Genomic DNA, 22,839 nt, shown 5'->3' with positions numbered 1-22,839 from the left:
ACTCGAATGCAACGTTCTTCGAAATATGCTATGAAAGACTCCAAGTAATATCTTTAAAATGAGCAAATGCACAGCCGAAGATTTCTTTAACACCTGAGAATAAACATGCTTTAAAGTGTTAACCAAAAGGTTGGTGAGTTCATTAGTTTATCATAATCATTTATTTCCATCATTTTAATAGACCACAATAATTTCATTTCCAGTTCTCATAAATATACGTCCCATGCATAGAGACAAAAATAATCATTCATATGGTGAACACCTGGTAACCGACATTAACTAGATACATATAAGAATATCCCCTATCATTCCGGGATCCTCCTTCGGACATGATATAAATTTCGAAGTACTAAAGCATCCGGTACTTTGGATGGGGTTTGTTAGGCCCAATAGATCTATCTTTAGGATTCGCGTCAATTAGGGTGTCTGTTCCCTAATTCTTAGATTACCAGACTTAATAAAAAGGGGCATATTCGATTTCGATAATTCAACCATAGAATGTAGTTTCAATTACTTGTGTCTATTTCGTCAAACATTTATAAAAGCGCATGTATTCTCAGTCCCAAAAATATAAAGGGTAAAAAGGCAAATGAAACTCACGCATATAAATATTGTAAAACAGTTAATAAAGCATTTGCATGTATTCTCAGCCCAAAAATGTAATGAGTAAAAAGGGCAAATGAAACTCACCATACTGTATTTCGTAGTAAAAATACATATAACGTCATTGAACAAGTGCAAGGTTGGCCTCGGATTCACGAACCTAAATTAATTATATATAATTATGTGTTGGTCAATATTTGTCTAACAAATTAGGTCAAGTCATAGTGTACCACAATCCTAATGCTCGAGACTAATATGCAAAAGTCAACAAATGTAAATTTGACTCAAAATAATTTCCAAAAATCTATACATGATTAATATATAGTTTAAATATCGTCGTTTTATATTTTTAAATATTTTTAAAAGATTTATTAGAGTAAATAATATAATTTATTTATTAATAAATAAAATTTCATATTAAATTTATATAATAAAATATACTTTTATATATATTAAGTAATAAAATTTATAGGGTTCATTTAATATCATAAAGATAATATGATAGGTATTATTAAAGTAAGTTATTACACGTAGTAAAGTATGTTTGTATCACATATTTATTTGATAAAATAATATCTATAATGATAGTAAGTAAAAGTTGTATTATTTTGTAATAATAATTATTATTATAAAAATATCAATATTTATAATTACTAAGATGACATTATGATAAAACGATAATTCTAATTATGATAACTTTAATATTTACGATAATTTTTAATATTATCTTTAAAATAATAATTCTATTTAAAATAATAATAATAATAATGATATTTTATAGTAACAATGACATTTCTATTAAAATGATAATTTTTGTTAAAATGATAGTTTTAATATTAACGATACTTTTAATAATAATAGTAATGATAAAAATAATAAGAACGATAATTTTATCTAAATCAATATCTTATAATATTTTAATTTCATCATGATACTCTTACTCATTATTTCCTAATCGTTTCGTTTAATAGCTTTTAATCGTCTTTTATATCGTGTTCATAATAATGATAATAATAGTAATCAAAATAATTAGGCGTTACAAATATTTGTTTTAATTACACTAATATTAATAATGATAGTTACTATAACATTATTAACGATAATACTAATAATTATCTTAATGATAATATAGTAATAATAATAATAACATTAACAATAACCATTTTTAAATAATGATATTTATATTAATAATGATAATAATAATAATAATAATAATAATACTAATAATAATAATAATAATAATAATAATAATAATAATAATAATAATAATAATAATAATAATAATAATAATAATAATAATTGGATAATAATAATAATACTAATTATAACTTTAACGATAATAACGATAGTAATAATAATAAAAATAACAATTTTTAATGATAAATTCCTTTTATTGATAAAGATAATAATAATGATAATAATAAGATAAAACTAGAACGACGATAAAAACGACCATAATAATAATCATTTTTAATAAAAATATTGAAAATTCAATTGATTATAACTTCTAATCCGTTCATCGAAACCATTCGATATCTAAAGGAAAAGTTCTTAATTTTTCGCTAGCTTTCCAAGGACATGCATATCTTATACCTTATCTCAACCACAAGTGTAACTAATTCAATATTCAACCTAACCTGTCTAAGGGCAATATCAAAAGTACAAGCATGCATAATCCTAAATACTCGAGCACAAGTCAGGGATACACTATTAGTATGTAAAAGTTAAATTATGAGTACTCACGTATCAATATTGAGATTCAATATTGCAGGAAAGGTACGTAGACGCAACGGAAATGATAAACACTATATTGACCTCACGAGCATACCCATGAACCATACTCAATCACCTCCATAGCTATAACCCATAATTTCCTTAATCCTATCCTACTCGAAAAACAATTTCGAAATCACTCGGACAGCACTCCGTCGTAATATTTTATGTATACTAATATCTTGAAATAATACGGAGTAAATATATATATGTAAATCGATTGAGAGAGTTTAGAGAAAAATATTTTCAAGTTTCTATGAAATAATGAAACCTATTGAATTCTATTTATAATAGATTTTTGAATTATTAAAGTGAATTATTAAAGTATGAATTATTAAAGTGAATTATTAAAGTATGAATTATTAAAGTAAATTACTAAAGTATGAATTATTAAAGTGAATTATTAAAGTATGAATTATTAAAGTGAATTATTAAAGTTAAAGTAAAGTAAAAATAAAGTAAAGGTAAAGTTTAAGTATAGTAAAAGTATAAAACTATGTACGTATAATACGCGTATAAATATATATAATATTAATTTAAATCGTTATATATATTTAATAAAATAAAATATAAATATCGTTATCTTTATCATAGTAGTTAAGTAATGAGTTGTCAAAAGTGATTCTAGATATTTATAAAAGTTATATACATTTTAATAATAAAGTTCTTTTTAAACTGAACATGTTTTTGTACGTTTGAAACTAAATAGATCAATCGAGTCTTTATGAGATTTAATCTTCCACTATCCTTTGTCTAGTTCTCAATGATTGACAATTTGTTCTTATTTAAAAATCACTTTACCATTTTTTGAATATTGTTAAAATGGAAAGATTTCTCAAATCAACGTTGGTCTTTCAACAGAGCCTTGTAATCATAATTCAATATATCTGATAATTCAATCATTTGATCTTATCTTCTAATTCTATTGATAAACATTTTGAAACAGATACAATCATATAAAGTATTTAATCTAATATTTTGTTTACATTTCAAGTTATAATATATATACACATATACATATATAATCATATTCGTTTAATGGTTCGTGAATCGTTGGAACTTGGTCGAGGTTGAATGAATGTATGAACATAGTTTAAAATTCTTGCAATTTAACTTAACAAATATTGCTTATCGTGTCGGAAACATATAAAGATTAAAGTTTAAATTTGGTTGGAAATTTCCAGGTTGTCACAAGTGAGTCGGATTAAAGAGTTGTAATCATGTTATGTAATATATGTAATATAGTGTGCTTGTACTTTTATGTTCTATGTAAAAATTGTTTGTATTGTTTGTTAATTATCTTTTACGAATCTAATCCTTGTCTATTTTAGAGTATAAAAACAAAATGGACATTAAGGGTAGACAACCGAATATTTTAGAAGACCTACCAGAGGATATGATTGAGGAAATCTTGTCTAGAGTCGGTCAGAATTCATCAGCACATTTAGTTATGGCGAAATTAACTTGTCAAACATTTGAAAGACTTTCCAAAAATGCCTTAGTTTATAAAAGGCTTTCCTTTGATAGGTGGGGTATATCACATTGGGGAGACCGTAAGTTACGCCTTGTTTTCTTTAAAGCGTTAAATGCGGGGAACTCAAATGAAATTTTACGCTGCGGGTTAAGAACCTATTTTGACTCAACATATCCCAACATAGGATTTCGTGAGTTAGAAAGAGCTTCTAACATGCAACATAAAGAAACATGTTATGTTTACGGGTTAATAATGTTCGCTTCTCATCAAATTGAGAAAAAGAACATTGGGTTGCAACTTTTAAAGAAAACATTCCCACAAGTGATGGACTCGGTAGTTGAGATGAGAAACAAGGTTTTTAGATTATTACGGGGCTGTTGGACATTACGAAACCCTCGTCCTTTTGACGACATTACAACATGCTGTCTTGTCAACGGTCACAATGGATATGTTCCACAAGACCAAGGATGGGAAGTAGTCATAGTAAAACCAGAATGCATGACTTGTTTCTGGACGTATGAATTACGTGTCTTTATTGCCTTTGTTGAACGACTTGCGTATTAACTAGAATTGTCTTCGCAACTGTTTTGTATCAGAGTTTTTATGTGCTATATTTCATGCTATATGTAAAATAGAGGTATTGTAAGTTTGCAAAATATTGTATAAAAGTTTGAATGTGAAATATTATTATAATCAGTTTTCATATAGAATTATAGTAGTTGAATTGTATGTTAGCTACTAAGTATGAACTTAACGGGTATGTATTACCCGAATTAAAACTTATAAAACGCTAATATGAAGAAAAAGCTTTTATAAATGAGTTCAAATTATGCTACGGAATACTATTGACTACTCTTAATATTCTATATGATTAACTTAATTCTTTTGGCTATTTTTGAAGGAAATGGCACCGACTACTCGTCAGAACTTGAACATGAATGAGGAAGACTTCCGTCTTTCCTTGCAGCAAATATAGCCGCAGTCCAGGCTGCAATGCAAAACAACAATAACTCAGGGTCTAGCAGTGGAGTTAACTCCACAGGAAACAGTATAGGATGCTCCTACAAGGCTTTCACTGCCTGTAAACCTCTGGAATTCGATGGAACTGAAGGACCAGTCGGACTGAAACGATGGACCGAAAAGGTCTAATCTGTGTTTTCTATAAGCAAATGTGCTGAGGAAGATAAGGTAAAGTACGCCACGCATACCTTCACAGGTACTGCGTTAACATGGTGGAATACCTATCTCGAACAAGTGGGACAAGATGCTGCTTACGCACTACCGTGGTCAGCATTCAAACACTTAATGAACGAGCAGTACCGTCCCAGAAACAAGGTCAATAAGCTCAAGGTAGAGCTTAGAGGGTTACAAACACAAGGGTTTGATATTACCACGTACGAACGACGATTCACAGAGTTGTGCCTATTGTGTCAGGGAGCGTTCGAAGATGAAGAAGAGAAAATCGACGCATTTGTAAAAGGGTTACCGGAAAGGATCCAAGAGGATATAAGTTCACACGAGCCTACCTCTATACAAAAGGCAAGTCGAATGGCTCATAAACTTATAAATCAAATTGAGGAAAGGATTAAAGAACAGGCGACCGAAGAAGCCAATACGAAACAAGTCAAGAGGAAATGGGAAGAAACCAGTGACAAGGGTCACAATTTCAATAATCAACCCAACAATCATAACTATAATCGCACCAATTTTCGCAACAACAAATGCAACAATAACAACCACCCCAGCAACAACTACAACAACTGTTTCAACAACAATAACAACCGCAACAACAACAATCCCAACAATAACAACAAGAGGCATAAATTCTGCCAGAGATGTGAAGGATACCAGCCAACTGGGATTTGTACAACAGTGTGTACTAAGTGTAATAGAAAGGGCCATGGTGTGACAAAGTGAAAAATCTACGGATCAATGGCTAAGGGAACAAATAATGCCGGAACAAGTTATGCAGACATTACCTGTTTCGGATGCGGGAAGAAGGGCCATTACAAAAATATGTGTCCAAATTAGGGGGATAATAATGGGCAAGGCCGAGGAAGAGTCTTCAACATTAATGCTGTTGAAGCGCAGGAAGAACCGGAGCTTGTTACGGGTACGTTTCTTATTCACAATACATCTGCTTATGTTTTATTTGATTCGGGTGCGGATAGAAGCTATATGAGTAAGGATTTCTGTGCTAAATTAAGTTATCCATTAACGCATTTGGATAATAAGTTTATACTAGAATTAGCAAACGGTAAATTAATTGCAGCAGATAATATATGTCAGAATTGAGAAATTAAACTGGTTAGCGAAACATTTAAGATTGATTTGATACCAGTAGAGTTAGGGAGTTTTGATGTGATAATCGGCATGGACTGGTTAAAAGAGGTGAAAGCAGAGATCATATGTTACAAAAATGCAATTCGCATTGTACGAGAAGAAGGAAAACCCTTAATGGTGTACGGAGAAAAGAGCAACGCGAAGCTAAATCTTATTAGTAATTTGAAGGCGTAAAAGCTAATAAGAAAGGGTTGCTATGCTATTCTAGCACACGTAGAGAAAGTACAAACTGAAGAAAAGAGCATCAATGATGTTCCTGTCGCAAAAGAATTTCCCGATGTATTTTCGAAAGAATTACCGGGATTAACTCCACACCGATCCGTTGAATTTCAAATAGATCTTGTACCGGGAGCTGCACCAATAGCTCGTGCTCCATACAGAATCGCACCCAGCAAAATGAAGGAACTTCAAAGCCAATTACAAGAACTTTTAGAGCGTGGTTTCATACGACCAAGTACATCACCATGGGGAGCTCCTGTTTTATTTGTCAAAAAGAAGGATGGTACATTCAGGTTGTGTATCGACTACCGAGAGTTGAACAAACTTACCATCAAGAACCGTTACCCACTATCGAGAATCGATGACTTATTTGATCAATTACAAGACTCGTCAGTTTATTCGAAGATTGATTTACGTTCTGGGTATCATCAAATGCGGGTGAAGGAGGACGATATTTCGAAGACTGCTTTCAGAACGCGTTACGGTCATTACGAGTTTATGGTTATGCTGTTTGGATTGACTAACGTACCTGCTGTGTTCATGGACCTCATGAACAGAGTGTGTGGACCATATCTCATCAAGTTTGTCATTGTCTTCATCGATGACATACTTATTTACTCAAAGAATGATCAAGAGCATGAAGAACATTTGAGGAAAGTACTGGAATTGTTGAGGAAAGAAAAACTATACGCTAAGTTTTCAAAGTGTGCATTTTGGTTGAAAGAAGTTCAATTCCTCGGACATGTTGTGAGCAAAGAAGGTATTCAGGTTGATCCGGCAAAGATTGAAACCGTTGTAAATTGGGAAACCCCGAAAACTCTGAAGCATATACGTCAATTTTTAGGATTAGCTGGTTACTACAGAAGATTCATCCAAGATTTTTCCAAAATAGCAAAACCCTTGACTATGTTAACGCATAAAGGAAAGAAATTTGAATGGAAGGATGAACAGGAGGAAGCGTTCCAATTGTTGAAGAAAAAGCTAACTACGGCACCTATATTGTCATTGCCTGAAGGGAATGATGATTATGTGATATATTGTGACTCCTCAAAGCAAGGTCTCGATTGTGTATTAATGCAACGAACAAAAGTAATTGCTTATGCGTCTAGACAATTGATGATTCAAGAGCAAAATTATACGACTCACGATTTGGAATTGGGCGCTGTTGTTTTTGCATTAAAGACTTGGAGGCATTACTTATATGGGGTCAAAAGTATTATATATACCGACCAAAAAAGTCTCCAACATATATTTGATCAGAAGCAACTAAAGATGAGGCAGCGTAGGTGGATTGAATTGTTAAATGACTACGACTTTGAGATTCTTTACCACCCGAGGAAGGCGAATGAGGTAGCTGACGCTTTGAGTAGAAAGGACAGAGAACCTATACGGGTAAAAGCTATGAACATAATTATTCGTACTAACCTTACTACTCAAATAAAGGAGGCGCAACAGGGGGTTGTAAAAGAAGGAAAGTTGAAGAATGAGATACCCAAAGGATCAGAGAAACATCTTAAAATTCGGGAAGACGGAACCCGATATAAGGCTGATAGAATTTGGGTACCAAAGTTTGGAGATGTGAGAGAAATGGTACTTAAGGAAGCACATAAAACCTGATACTCAATACATCCCGGAGCAGGAAAAATGTACAAAGATATCAAGAAGCACTTTTGGTGGCCAGGTATGATAGCCGATATTGCTAAATATGTAGGAGAATGTTTAACGTGTTCAAAGGTCAAAGCTGAACATCAGAAACCATCAGGTCTACTCCAACAACCTAAAATCCCAGAATGGAAATGGGAAAACATTACCATGGATTTCATTACTAAATTGCCAAGGACTGCAAGTGGTTATGATACTATTTGGGTAATAGTCAATCGTCTCACCAAGTCATCACACTTTCTGCCAATGAGAGAAGATGACAAAATGGAGAAGTTAGCACGTCTATACTTGAAGGAAGTTGTCTCCAGACATGGAATACCAGTCTCTATAATCTCTGATAGGGATGGCAGATTTGTTTCAAGGTTTTGGCAGACACTGCAACAAGCATTGGGGACTCGTCTAGACATGAGTACTGCTTATCATCCACAAACTGATAGGCAGAGTGAAAGGATGATACAGACGCTTGAAGACATGCTACGAGCATGTGTTATCGATTTCGGAAACAGTTGGGATCGACACCTACCGTTAGCAGAATTTTCCTACAACAACAGTTATCATTCGAGTATTAAGATGGCACCGTTTAAGGAACTTTATGGTAGAAAGTGCAGGTCTCTAATTTGTTGGAGTGATGTGGGAGATAAACAGATTACGGGTCCGGAGATAATACAAGAAACTACCAAGAAAATCATCCAAATTCAACAACGATTGAAAACCGCCCAGAGTCGACAAAAGAGCTATGCAGACAGTAAAAGAAAAGATATAGCATTTGAGATTGGAGAGATGGTCATGCTTAAGGTTTTACCTTGAAAAGGCATTATTCGAATTGGTAAACGGGGGAAACTAAATCCAAGGTACATTGGACCATTCAAGATTATAGATCGTGTCGGACCAGTAGCTTACCAACTGGAGTTACCTCAACAACTTGCAGCTGTGCATAACACTTTTCATGTCTCGAATATGAAGAAGTTTTTTGCTAAAGAAGATCTCACTATTCCGTTAGACAAAATCCAAATCAACGAAAAACTTCAATTTATTGAAGAACCCATCGAGATAATGGATCGTGAGGTTAAAAGGCTTAAGCAAAACAAGATACCAATTGTTAAGGTTCGATGGAATGCTCGTAGAGGACCCGAGTTCACCTGGGAACGAGAAGATCCGAGGAATAAGAAATACCCGCACTTATTTCCAGAAGATACGTCAACACCTCCAACTGCTTAAAATTTCGGGACGAAATTTATTTAACGGGTAGGTACTGTAGTGACCCGAACTTTTCCATGTTTATATATATTAAATGAAATTTATATTTATATGATTAAGTGTTTCTAACATGTTAAGCAATCAAACTTGTTAAGACTTGATTAATTAAAATACGTTTTATATAGACAATTGACCACCCAAGTTGACCGGTGATTCACGAATATTAAAACTTGTAAAAACTATATGATGTCATATATATGGATATATATATATATATATATATATATATATATATATATATATATATATATATATATATATATATATATATATATATATATATATATATATATATATATATATATATATATATATAGTTAACATGGTATTATGATAAGTAAACATATCATTAAGTATATTAACAATGAACTACATATGTAAAAACAAGATTACTAACTTAATGATTTCGAAACGAGACATATATGTAACGATTATCGTTGTAACGACATTTAATTGTATATATATCATATTAAGTTATATTAATATATCATAATATCATGATAATGTAATAATTTAACATTTCATTTGATATAATAAACAATCGGTTAACAACACTTAACATGATCGTTAACCTAAAGGCTTCAAAACAACATTTACATGTAACGACTAATGATGACTTAACGACTCAGTTAAAATGTATATACATGTAGTGTTTTAATATGTATTTATACACTTTTGAAAGACTTCAAGACACTTATCAAAATACTTCTACTTAACAAAAATGCTTGCAATTACATCGTCGTTCAGTTTCATCAACAATTCTACTCGTATGCACCCGTATTCGTACTCGTACAATACACAGCTTTTAGATGTATGTACTATTGGTATATACACTCCAATGATCAGCTCTTAGCAGCTCATGTGAGTCACCTAATATATGTTGGAACCATCATTTGGAAACTAGCATGAAATATCTCATAAAATTACAAAAATATTAGTAATCATTCATGACTTATTTACATGTAAACAAAATTACACATCTTTTATATCTAATCCATATACCAACGACCAAAAACACCTACAAACACTTTAATTCATCAATTTTCTTCATCAAATTAATCTCTCTCAAGTTCTATCTTCAAGTTCTAAGTGTTCTTCATAAATTTTATAAGTTCTAGTTTCATAAAATCAAGAATACTTCCAAGTTTGCTAGCTTACTTCCAATCTTGTAAAGTGATCATACAACCTCAAGAAATCTTTCTTATTTATAGTAATATATCTTTCTAATACAAGGTAATACTCATATTCAAACTTTGATTCAATTTCTATAACTATAACAATCTTATTTCGAGTGGAAATCTTACTTGAACTTGTTTTCGTGTCATGATTCTGCTTCAAGAACTTTCAAGCCATCCAAGGATCCTTTGAAGCTAGATCCTTTTTTCTCTTTTACAGTAGGTTTATCCACAAAACTTGAGGTAGTAATGATGTTCATAACATCATTCGATTCATACATATAAAGCTATCTTATTCGAAGGTTTAAACTTGTAATCACTAGAACATAGTTTAGTTAATTCTAAACTTGTTCACAAACAGAAGTTAATCCTTCTAACTTGACTTTTAAAATCAATTAAACACATGTTATATATCTATATGATATTCTAACTTAATGATTTAAAACGTGAAAACACGAAAAACACCGTAAAACTGGATATATGCCGTCGTAGTAACGGGCTGTTTTGGGTTAGTTAATTAAAAACTATGATAAACTTTAATTTAAAAGTTGTTCTTCTGGGAAAATGATTTTTCTTATGAACATGAAACTATATCCAAAAATCATGATTAAAATTAAAGTGGAAGTATGTTTTCCAAAATGGTCATCTAGACGTCGTTCTTTCGACTGAAATGACTACCTCTACAAAAACGACTTGTAACTTATATATCCAACTTTAAACTTATACTTTTTCTATATATATTCATAAACTTAAGTTCAATATGAAACCATAGCAATTGGATTCACTCAAAACGGATTTAAAACGAAGAAGTTATGGGTAAAACAAGATTGGATATTTTTACTTGTTGTAGCTACGTGAAAATTGGTAACAAATCTATACAAATCATATCCTAGCTAACTTATATTGTATTATACATGTATTCTAATATATTATGTAATCTTGGGATACCATAGACACGTATGCAAATGTTTTGACATATCATATCGACCCATGTATATATATTATTTGGAACAACCATAGACACTCTATATGCAGTAATGTTGGAGTTAGCTATACAGGGTTGAGGTTGATTCCAAAAATATATATACTTTGAGTTGTGATCTAGCCTGAGACGTGTATACACTGGGTCGTCGATTGATTCAAGATAATATATATCAATTTATTTCTGTACATCTAACTATGGACAACTAGTTGTAGGTTACTAACGAGGACAGCTCACTGAAAATATTTAAAACATTAAAATGTATTAAAAATGTTGTAAATATATTTTGAACATACTTTGATATATATGTACATATTTGTTATAGGTTCGTGAATCGACCAGTGGCCAAGTCTTACTTCCCGACGAAGTAAAAATCTGTGAAAGTGAGTTATAGTCCCATTTTTAAAATCTAATATTTTTGGGATGAGAATACATGCAGTTTTATAAATATTTTACAAAATAGACACAAGTATGCGAAACTACATTCTATGGTTGGATTATTAAACCGAATATCGCCCTTCAAGTCTGGTAGCCTAAGAATTAGGGAAATGGCCCCTAATTGACGCGAATCCTTAAGATAGATCTATTGGGCTTAACAACCCCCATTCAGGTTATGGATGGTTTAGTACTTCGAGATTATTATACAGACGAGAGGTTCTGTTTTGGGGATATTCTATGCATTAAGTTAACGTCGGTTACCAGGTGTTCAACATATGAATGATTTTTATCTCTATGCAGTTTGCGAAATGCCTGATAAGAGATGTGTTATAAAAATGAAATCTTGTGGTCTATTATTATGATTTAATAATATGTAGGTTAAACCTATAACTCGCCAACAATTTTGTTGACGTTTTAAGCATGTTTATTCTCAGGTGATTATTAAGAGCTTCCACTATTGCATACTAAATGAAGGACAAGATTTGGAGTCCATGCTTGTATAATATTGTTTAAAAACTGCATTCGAAGACTTATGTTGATGTGTAATATTATTGTAAACCATTATGTAATGGTCGTGTGAAAAACGCTATATTTTAGATTATCATTATTTGATAATCGTCGTAATATTTTAAAGGTTATGGTTTGCTTTAAAATCGAATGCAGTCTTGGAAAAACGTCTCATATAGAGGTCAAAACCTCGCGACGAAATCAATTAATATGGAACGTTTATAATCAATATGAACGGGACATTTCACCCGTGACCTCTCGCACACCCGTAAACACTCTAAACCCTTCCCCCAGTTTCTGTTTTTCTGATTACTTCTAACTCTTAAACAGTTTAACCCGACATTGTTTCTTTTTCCCTTATCTTCTTCCATTCCAATAAACACGATCGACTAAAACTCATAAGCTGATCATAACATGAATTAAGTGTTGTTTTCAAAATACTAAACTGAAATATATATCAAGTGGATGTGTTTAAAATTAGTTAAAGCTGGAAAAAAAAGAGAAGCCATAACAGCTCGCTGAATGGCCTTGAAGAACTCCAAATCAATTTTAGCTAGTTTTAAAAGAAACTTCCAACTTGAAAATGATCTTAAATCGTTTATGTAAACTTTCTGAACCATCAATTTATCCTAAAACATACAAACGAACTCGAATTTAATCTTGAACACTTCGGTTGACTTTTGAATTTAAAACTTTGACTCCAAAATTCGATTTCAATTTGATGAGTTGAAGTCTGAAACATTCCAGATACTTTAACTATGAGATTACTAACAACATTGCATTTGAAATTTTTGAAATTCATTAAGAATTCGAAGTGTTTGAAAAATTAAATCAAAAACAGGGACACGAGCAGTTTTTCTTAAAATTCTTCTAACTTTGATCGAATTAAAGTAGGTAATTGAAATGTATAACTTATATTTGATAAGAAAGAATGAACGAGTTACTAAACACATAATTGGATTGTTGTATATACTGATATGGATGTTCAATTACTCAGACAACAAGGATGAAAATAAATAATTAAATAAATAAAGTTGAACGTGATGGGTAACTGAATTTGCTGAAATTATGGGTTGGAATCAATAATCATTAGACAGAAACAAAATCATGAGCAGGAAGTGAAAGAATTCTTGTATCATCCGATTATAATAGCTAACAGGATACGTAATAATTGAATTGAATATATATTTATATAACTGTATTATATATAATTAATTGTATATAATCGTATTATATATATAGTATATATATATATATGTATCTAGGTATAATTGTTTTTATATATCTATTTATATATCTGTGTATATATCTTTTATTTATATATATCTGCTATATTAATTTTTGTAATATAAATCAATTAATAAATTTGTGAATGTTATTATTAATTTTAATAAAAATACTAATAATAATAATAATAATAATAAAAATACTAATATTAATAATGATACTATCAATAATAATACAATAATTATATTAATAATAGTAATACTAACATTAATAATAAATAATAAAAACTATAATAATAATTATAACAATGATAATAATAATCTTATTAATGATAATATTAATTATTTTAAATGTTCAATATAATATTTATATCTAATAATATCACTAATATTAATCACATTAATTAAAATTGCAACTTTACTATTGGTTATAATAATAGTAATGATGTTAACAATGATAACAATAATATTAGTAATTATAATAACTCAAATGTATCCAATTCCCTATAATAAGTTTTAATAATATTATTAATATTGAATGTAATAATGTAACAACTATACTTGTAATTACATTTATTATGATATACAATATTATATTATGTGATAATATTCATCTAATATTTATATATTACAACTAATTATAAATTATATATAATATATTCATTTTAATAGTAACTTAATTATTTTATTTATCATTTTACATTCTTAATTCCAATTGATTAAAGTGTATTTTATTAATTCAAATTATTATATATACACTTTCATTTATATATATATATATATATATATATATATATATATATATATATATATATATATATATATATATATATATATATATATATATATATATATATATATATGAAAGTGTATATATAATAATTTGAATTAATAAAATACACTTTAATCATTTACACACAATTGTTCGTGAATCGTTGGGAGTAGTCAAAGGTTAACTGAATCCATATACACAAACGCAAAAATTTTGAGACTCAGTTAAATAGACTTCACTTATCGTGTCGAAACCATGTAAAGATTAAGTTTAAATTTGATCTGAAATTTCCGGGTCGTCACACTGTGATAGTTAATATGAGGCTGTGATCATGAATGCTCATAGCTTGAGCCTTACAATGGGATAATAACATGTCATATCTTGGCGTGGAAACATGTTAGTTGTTGCCATGAGTGATAGTATTTTCGAGGATAGGTCAGCCACTCTGAACCTGCCAGGTTTATCCGACCCTGCACCCTTGCCATTCCTTATTTATATTATGTATAATATATAATTATCAATTCTCATGACCAACTTGAGGATCTTAATAATGTGATCCGAAGTTGAATTCATCTGCCCGCTTCCAGCGTAAATTAGTATTACGTATTTCTCTGTTTAGACTAATATAAAGAAACTGGCTATGATGTTAAACATGGGAGAGGTCAATCAATGAGAAAAACTATGTCCATATCTTGGCATGCAGACTCTGGATTCCATTCATGGCAGCCTATGTTCTCTTGGTTGACTTCTTTCACTAATCTGAGCCTCATTTATGTTTCTTATTGGTTTCTAAAATTGTATAGCTGTTGCAGTTGTCTTCTTGATCAGTGATATGATTGATACTAAAGATTTCTATTTGCCATATAAAGTCATTCAAGTGGAACCCGTATGCTCCCCTTTTAAATTAATTTTTTACTTTATAGATAGTTGAGAGTACTATTCCTCAAGTCTGACGAAAAAAAGATTAATTTATTATTCCTTATAAATATGGTGGAAGATGAGATTTTTGTACCTACACTAATTACTCGATATATAATACGATATCTCAGGTGGTAATGTCATTAAAATTCTGTTACTGCTTTCTTCTTTAATCTGGTTCATCGTTATTCACCTGGCATTGGAACCAGAGCATTGTTGAGCAGCAGAATATAACTGCCAAAATTGATGAAATTGGAAGGTATGAATTTAACCAGGAATCGTATTATATACACAAGAGATTTCTAATTTTACATTGTTACCATTATTATTAACTGTCCTTATATTCAACTTTCAGCATGTAGCCAATGTGGAGTTTGCAATTTGAACCTATTCATGTTAAATCAGTCGATTTAAGTTATGAATTTTTATTAACGGTCCTAATTTTTAAGATAAAAACTTTAACTAATAAGAGAATTTGATGCTTCTTCAGTTATTGTTGTATAGAAGTAGCAATTTCGACCCATTATTAATAAATGCGTCTTTTGTTCGTATTAAATGTGTCGAATTTGTTTTTTTATCTTAATCACTACTGTTAACATAAAAGGGATATTTAAAAAATATATCATATGGCTAGGAATAAGATGTTTTTTTTTCTTTCTCAGTATGTGATGTTTTAAGCGGCATTTTTTAATCTTAAATTTTATCTCATTACATCTCAATCATCTTCTACATAAATGAATTCGGTCCATCGCAACACTTTAAAGGTACCCGAATTCTTAAAAGTTTACGTAATAAATCAACTGTTAAAACAGTCATCCCTAAAATACCCTTTTCTAATAATTAAAAAAAATAGTGGATAATCTAAACCCTTCAATCAATTAATTGAAGAAGATTGAATACGGAGATTCTATCTAGGGCTTCGCGCATTAATTGTAAGGTCGACTAGGGCCTAAAAGGTTGATTCATATGGGTGAATTGAAGCTGCATATCTTCATCGCAATCGTTTCCTGAATCACGAGTATCATACAAACGGTAATGTTTCAATTTTTTTTTTTTACTTCTTATAGGTTTAAATTATTAATCAATTGTTAAAACACTTATCCCTAAAATAAACTTTTCTAATAATTAAAAAAAACACGGGATAATCTAAATCCTTTTTTAGATTCTAGGGTGTAGGGTTTTGGGTTTAAGGTTTAGGGTTTATATTTTAGGGCTTAAGGTTTAGGGTTAGGGTTTATAGTTTTTAGGGGTTAGGTTAGAGTTTAGGGTTTAGATTTAGGGTGTAAGGTTTAGAGTTTAGGTTTAGGGTTTAGATTAAGGGTTTAGGGTTTAGGTCTAGGGTTTAGATTTTAGGGTTTAGGGTTTAGATTTGGGGTTTAGGTTAAGATTTAGGGTTTATATTCTAGGGTTTAGATTTTAGGGTTTAGGGTTAGGGTTAGGGTTTAGATTTAGTTTTTAAATCAAAGGATTTAGAAGAGTATAGGGTTTAAGGTGTAGAGTTTACATTTTAGAGTGTAAGGTTTAGATTTTATGGTTTAGATTATAGTGTTTAGGGTTTAGGTTAGGATTACCTAATATTATCATATGTGATATGTAATCTGTACATTGGTTTTACTAATTAAATCTGTAATCTGTATATTATTTAAATTATGATGTATATTTACTATAATTATTAATGAGTTGAGTTGGTTTGACTTGATTACATTCTTTGCTGTGATTCGTTGATGTACGCTCAACATTGTGTATGTGTATTTGCAGGATCAGGGACATCGGCTCAAAAAGCCAGCAAGTCTCCATTACAGTTTAAGGTGAAAAAGAATCTGCAAATTAAATAAAAGAAAGCAAACAAGCGAAATACCCTTTGGACATGTATATATTGGTATAAGAGAGTGGGGAAACATGTCAACTTATCACAAGTTGCATAAAGTGTATTTTGTAATGCCTTATCATGAAATTTGTAAATTACCATTGGAATGATGAATAAAATTATTAGTCTTATTTGTCATATGAATTAGTTATAAACATGTTAAAGATAGAGTGTATTAAATCATCCTAATATAACATATTTATTCGACCCGCCTATTTTGTCATCTCTGTTAGCATTTTTCTAATATTTATTGTTTTGTGAAATAGCCAGTAATTTTAGTTTGGAGATCTCAATTACAGATTATACATAGAAATAGATTTAGCTAGGGAAATGATCAAGGGGCAATATTGGATTGCACTTCAAGAGTTTGATCGGCTACGAATAAAATTAGAATACGTTGTAGTGTTTCAAGGATGGGGATAAGGAAACATCGAATTCTCACCACTTATATGTACTCCATATTTAATTGCAACTGCTACTCGGGTACCCTTTCTAGCATAAAAGGAGAAAAGCAAAGGACATCAACATGATATGCACCATCTTATATATATATATATATATATATATATATATATATATATATATATATATATATATATATATATATATATATATATATATATATATATATATATATATATATATATATATATATATATATATATATATAGTGGTAGGATCAAGAGGGAAGTAACCAGTCGGGGGGAAGCCGCGGGGCGGGGGGGGGGGGGAGCAAAATCTTTTTTTTCGTTTTTTGAAAAAACTTTGTTCACGAACATTATAGATTGGATGAAAATATGAACATTTAATAAAGACACTTTGTGATAAATGTTTTTATTTTGGCGGAAAAACGCTCGAAGAACTAATATATAACAATTATCGTGTTTTTCGAGCGTATGTTGAGGTTTTAGATATTAGGGTTTAGATATTAGGGTTTATAGGGTTTAGATATTAGGGTTTAGAAATTTATGGTTTAGGGTTTAGATCCATAAACCCAAAACACCAAACCCTAAACCCTAAACCCTAAACTCTAAATCGGGCTAAATTTTACTTCACAAAACATGAAAAAAAAAACGTTAACATTCTTCACGAACAATATTATCTTGAATGTTATTTTTGTCGATCGTTTTCGAGCTTAAATAATAACATTCATCACGAAGTGTCTTTTCTAAATGTTCATATTTTCGTGTGATCTTGATGCCTGAAAAAAAAAATTCCAAAAAAACGAAAAAAAAATTGCTTCCCCCCGATTGGTTACTTTCCCATTGATCCTGCCTATATATATATATATATATATATATATATATATATATATATATATATATATATACACACACACACCTCATTAATGTCAGTATAGTATAGTATTTAGATTCAAACAAATTATGTTTGGCCATCAAATAAACAAGTATGTGAGGAAACTCTTTTAAGAAAAGAAAATAAGTGTTTACTGAGAATACTTATTAATTTGTGTTTATAGGGTTATTAGGGTAAGTTTATGCATTTGAATAGTGTTATTCTTATAACTCAGCCAAACTCCCATTACTAATGTCAGAGTTAGTTATCTCCATTGTTATAATGCCTTTTATCATACTACCAGAAAAGTCATAAAAAAGGTTGGAAAAAAACATTGTTGATGATCTTTTAAGTCATTAAGTTACTCATAGTTTTGTTTTAAACCACAGTAAGAAGAACAAGTTTATACAGCAGAGTGAATATCAGGGCACGTTTTCATTTCAATTCCTATTGAAAGACGAGTCCTCCACTTATAGGTATTAATTATGTTATATAGTGTCAATTATTATATTATTTTTTGGTCTTTTGTGATTTTAGCCATTTATATGCAATTTCTTTACAACATGAAGAAGCATATATACCAACAACAGTAGCTGACTATGAATGTATCCACATCAGAAAAAAAGGCAAAAGATGTTGTAATACATATATTTACCATCTACAAGCAATTTTATAAAAGTATTGGTTTTGTTTACCCTTACTACAACTTTAATGTCAAGTATTTTGTGTTGTTAACCTATTAGCAATTGTTAACAAAATACCGGTGCAACGTACGACCCATTTATATTATTGTGTAAATTTCGTAGTAGTACAGTATGTTGATAAAAGTATTTGTTGTTGGTAAAAGTATTTGTTGCCACTTACTGTATGCTGGTACCTGTTATGCAAGCCGCCACATGACAACAAAAAAAGATATGGTTGAAGTGTATCATAGTCCTTTCATGTCTGTTGCATATCATATACTCCAAAATCAAAGAAAAGATACGAGTACATGAAACCTTATGTTTTACTTTATGACAACAATTTTTTTTAACCAATCCCGCGAATTCGCGCATCTTTTCCTGGCGAAATGGATGTTAGCCTTTTTTACAATGTTAGAATTTCAATTTAATTTTATATGTATTGTTTTTAGGTTCAAAAAACCTACATTGAGTATAAGTCAGGTAACACTAATATTGCAACTGAATCAATTTATTATAAGCCTAACAAATACTACACAAGATATAGTGATTCATACAAGTCAATGGTGATTCATCCCTCAAAAATCTCCGCGAATTCGTGGGTCTATATAATGGGTCAATTCTTGTGACGCTCATGCTAATGAAATAGTTATATATGTATCTATTTAGTATTTCCATCCATGATTAAAAAAAGTCGTTTAAATTCAACTTCGTATGTACTTTTACTCATAAGAATTTCTTATTACAACCTTTTTGATGGTTAGATATGTTCAACGTATTATGAAGTCTATTTATGTTATTCAATATATCAAAACCCTTTGTGGTTTATTTAATATTATTTAATATTGTTTGCTTTTTAGTATGATTGAATTTAGGGTTTAGATTCTAAGGTTTAGGGTTTATATTTTTGGGATTAGGATTAGGGTTTAGAGTTTTTAAGGGTTAGGTTAGGGATTAGAGTTTAGGGTTTAGATTTAGGGTTTAGGTTTAGGTTAGGGTTTAAATTTTCAGTTTAGGGTTTAGATATAGGGTTCAGGGTTTCGATTTTAGGGTTTAGGGTTTTGGGTTTAGATTTTAGGGTTTAGATTTTAGGGGTTAGAGTTTAGATTTAGGGTTTAGAGTTTAGGTTTAGGCTATATGGTTTAGATTTTAGGGTTTAGGGTTTTGAGTTTAGATTTAGGGTTTAGATTAGGGTTTGGATTTTAGGTAGGGATGGCAAAAATACCCGTACTCGATGGGTAAATCCAAAACCCGATATTATTGGTCCGGATTTGGTTCGAGTATACGGGTTTAGAGTCGGGTATGGGTATAGGTTTACTTTTTAGTTCAGGTTCGGGTTTGGTTTTAAATAAAAACTCATATACTAGACCCGTATGCCCGACCCATATACTCGATTAGTTTATTCAATATATTACATTGAAAGTTACAACAAATATCAACATGGGCTTATATCCTACTAGCCCACGTTATAAGACCCACTAAAATGGACAAGAAAAACATGCATACATTACATACGAGTATAGACATGTAACTGAGATTAATCCTTGGATGCTACTATGAACAAGCTGCACAGCAAGATTCTTTAACATTTAATTCTTTAACATTTTAATCTCAGTTAGTAACATAGTTTGTAAATTCTTTAATTTAATTTGATTTAAATTAAATGGTTACCCGATTATCCGTGGAGAAATCTGTTACCCGACGGTTAATTAGTTAATGGATACCTGCCGTGTATGGTACCGGGTTTGGGAGTGAGTTTCTTAATCGGGTTTTGGGTTTGGTATTGCCTATACCCGATGTGATGACCCGAAAATTTATGACCAAATTTAAACTTAATCTTTAACGTTTCCGACATGATAAGCAAAGTCTATGAAGTTGAATCCTAAAATTCATGAACTATTCAAATACCCTTCGATTGTTCTCAACGATTCGCGAACAAATATATGTAAATAGATACATATATATACTATAACTTGAAAACGTAACAAAGTGTTATGAAAATGATACTGTGCATTAACCTTATTGATTTGATTATCTGATTGATATATTTAACTACGGAGTTAAAAGATTATGCCAAACGATTGAATTAAAAGATATTTATTGAGTCCCTTAAAGATTATGATATTATTACGAGTCTCTGTTGTGAGGTCCAGGTTGATTTGGGAAATCGTTCATTTTTAACGATATTCGAAATAAATGGTAAAGTGTTTGTTTAAATAACGTAATTTGGAGACATACAATAATAAGGAATATTAACAGTTGGAATTAAATATAATAATAACTTGTGATATGTATTTTAAAAAGTATATATTAATATTGAAAATATATAAAATATAATATTAAACTGGTCATAAAACGAATTGTTATTATATATATATTAACAAATAGCGAGATAATGATTTATAAAAGTAAATGACCAAAACACTCGAAAGTTTAATATATACTTTGAGTAGTATAGTTTAGGGATAATTTAAGGCTATATTTTGACAAAGGTACGTGACACGAAACGTAAAATGCAAGTTTTCTAAGCGTACGAAAATGCGTTCGAGAAACTGGAACCGGGACATGAGTCGAGTGATGACGTACGACTTATCGGAACAAAAATTACAAGTCAACTATGCACGTGAATTTAATATAATATATAATTAATTATTTAAATTAAATATATTATATATATTATATAAAAATATGTCGACAAGCTAAAAGTTAAAAAATTGTGAGCTGGATTTTAGGGCCATGCGATCGCATGAGAAATAGGCATAAAACCCATGCGATCGCATGGGGTCTGAAATCTGGCCACATCTATAAATTCGATTGTTTTTCTGATTTATGATGCATTCTTCACTTCTATCTATCTCATACTCCCTCTATATTATTATTGTTATTATTATTATTATTATTATTATTATTATTATTATTATTATTATTATTATTAAGATTAATATTATTATTATTATTATTAATCTTATTATTATTATTAGTATTTTTAGATATCGTTATTATTAGTATTATACATAAAATACTACGACGAGGTTATGAACGTGTCACTTTCAAAATGGGTTTCGAGCGGGATAGAGCTAAGGAAATTATGGGTTATAGCTATGGAGGTTATGGGTAATATTCGTGGGTAATATTCGCAAGTCAAACCTAGTGTTTATCATATCCGTTACTTCTACGTACTTTCCTACAATATTGAATCTCAATATTGATACGTAAGCACTCATATTTTATCTTTTATATATTAATTGTGTATCCATGTCTAGTGCTCGAGTATATATATTTATGCATGCTTGTATGCTAAATTTCGTCGTTAAACAGTTATGATGAATCACGAAGTAAATACATATATTACTGATAAAAGGTATATGATATGCATGTTTTTGGAAAGCTGGCGAAAAACCAATAACTTTTCATTTAGAAATCGCGTAATTTCGGTGAACGAATTAAAAGATATGACCAACTGAATTATGATTGAAATTAATTGAAATTGCTTTTGAATCTGCAATTAATATTTAAACCACTTGTTTGTAAGATTGATAAATTGGATTTTTGAATATTACCAGCCGAGTAAATGAATCCTTATATAAGGCACGTCTCGTTTTGTTGAACTATTGTCAAAATTGACTTTTTGAAATGACTTTGGATAA

This window comes from Rutidosis leptorrhynchoides, chromosome 2 (genome assembly GCF_046630445.1).
Source record: "Rutidosis leptorrhynchoides isolate AG116_Rl617_1_P2 chromosome 2, CSIRO_AGI_Rlap_v1, whole genome shotgun sequence".
NCBI lineage: Eukaryota > Viridiplantae > Streptophyta > Magnoliopsida > Asterales > Asteraceae > Rutidosis > Rutidosis leptorrhynchoides.
Note: the sequence above shows the minus strand (reverse complement) of the source record.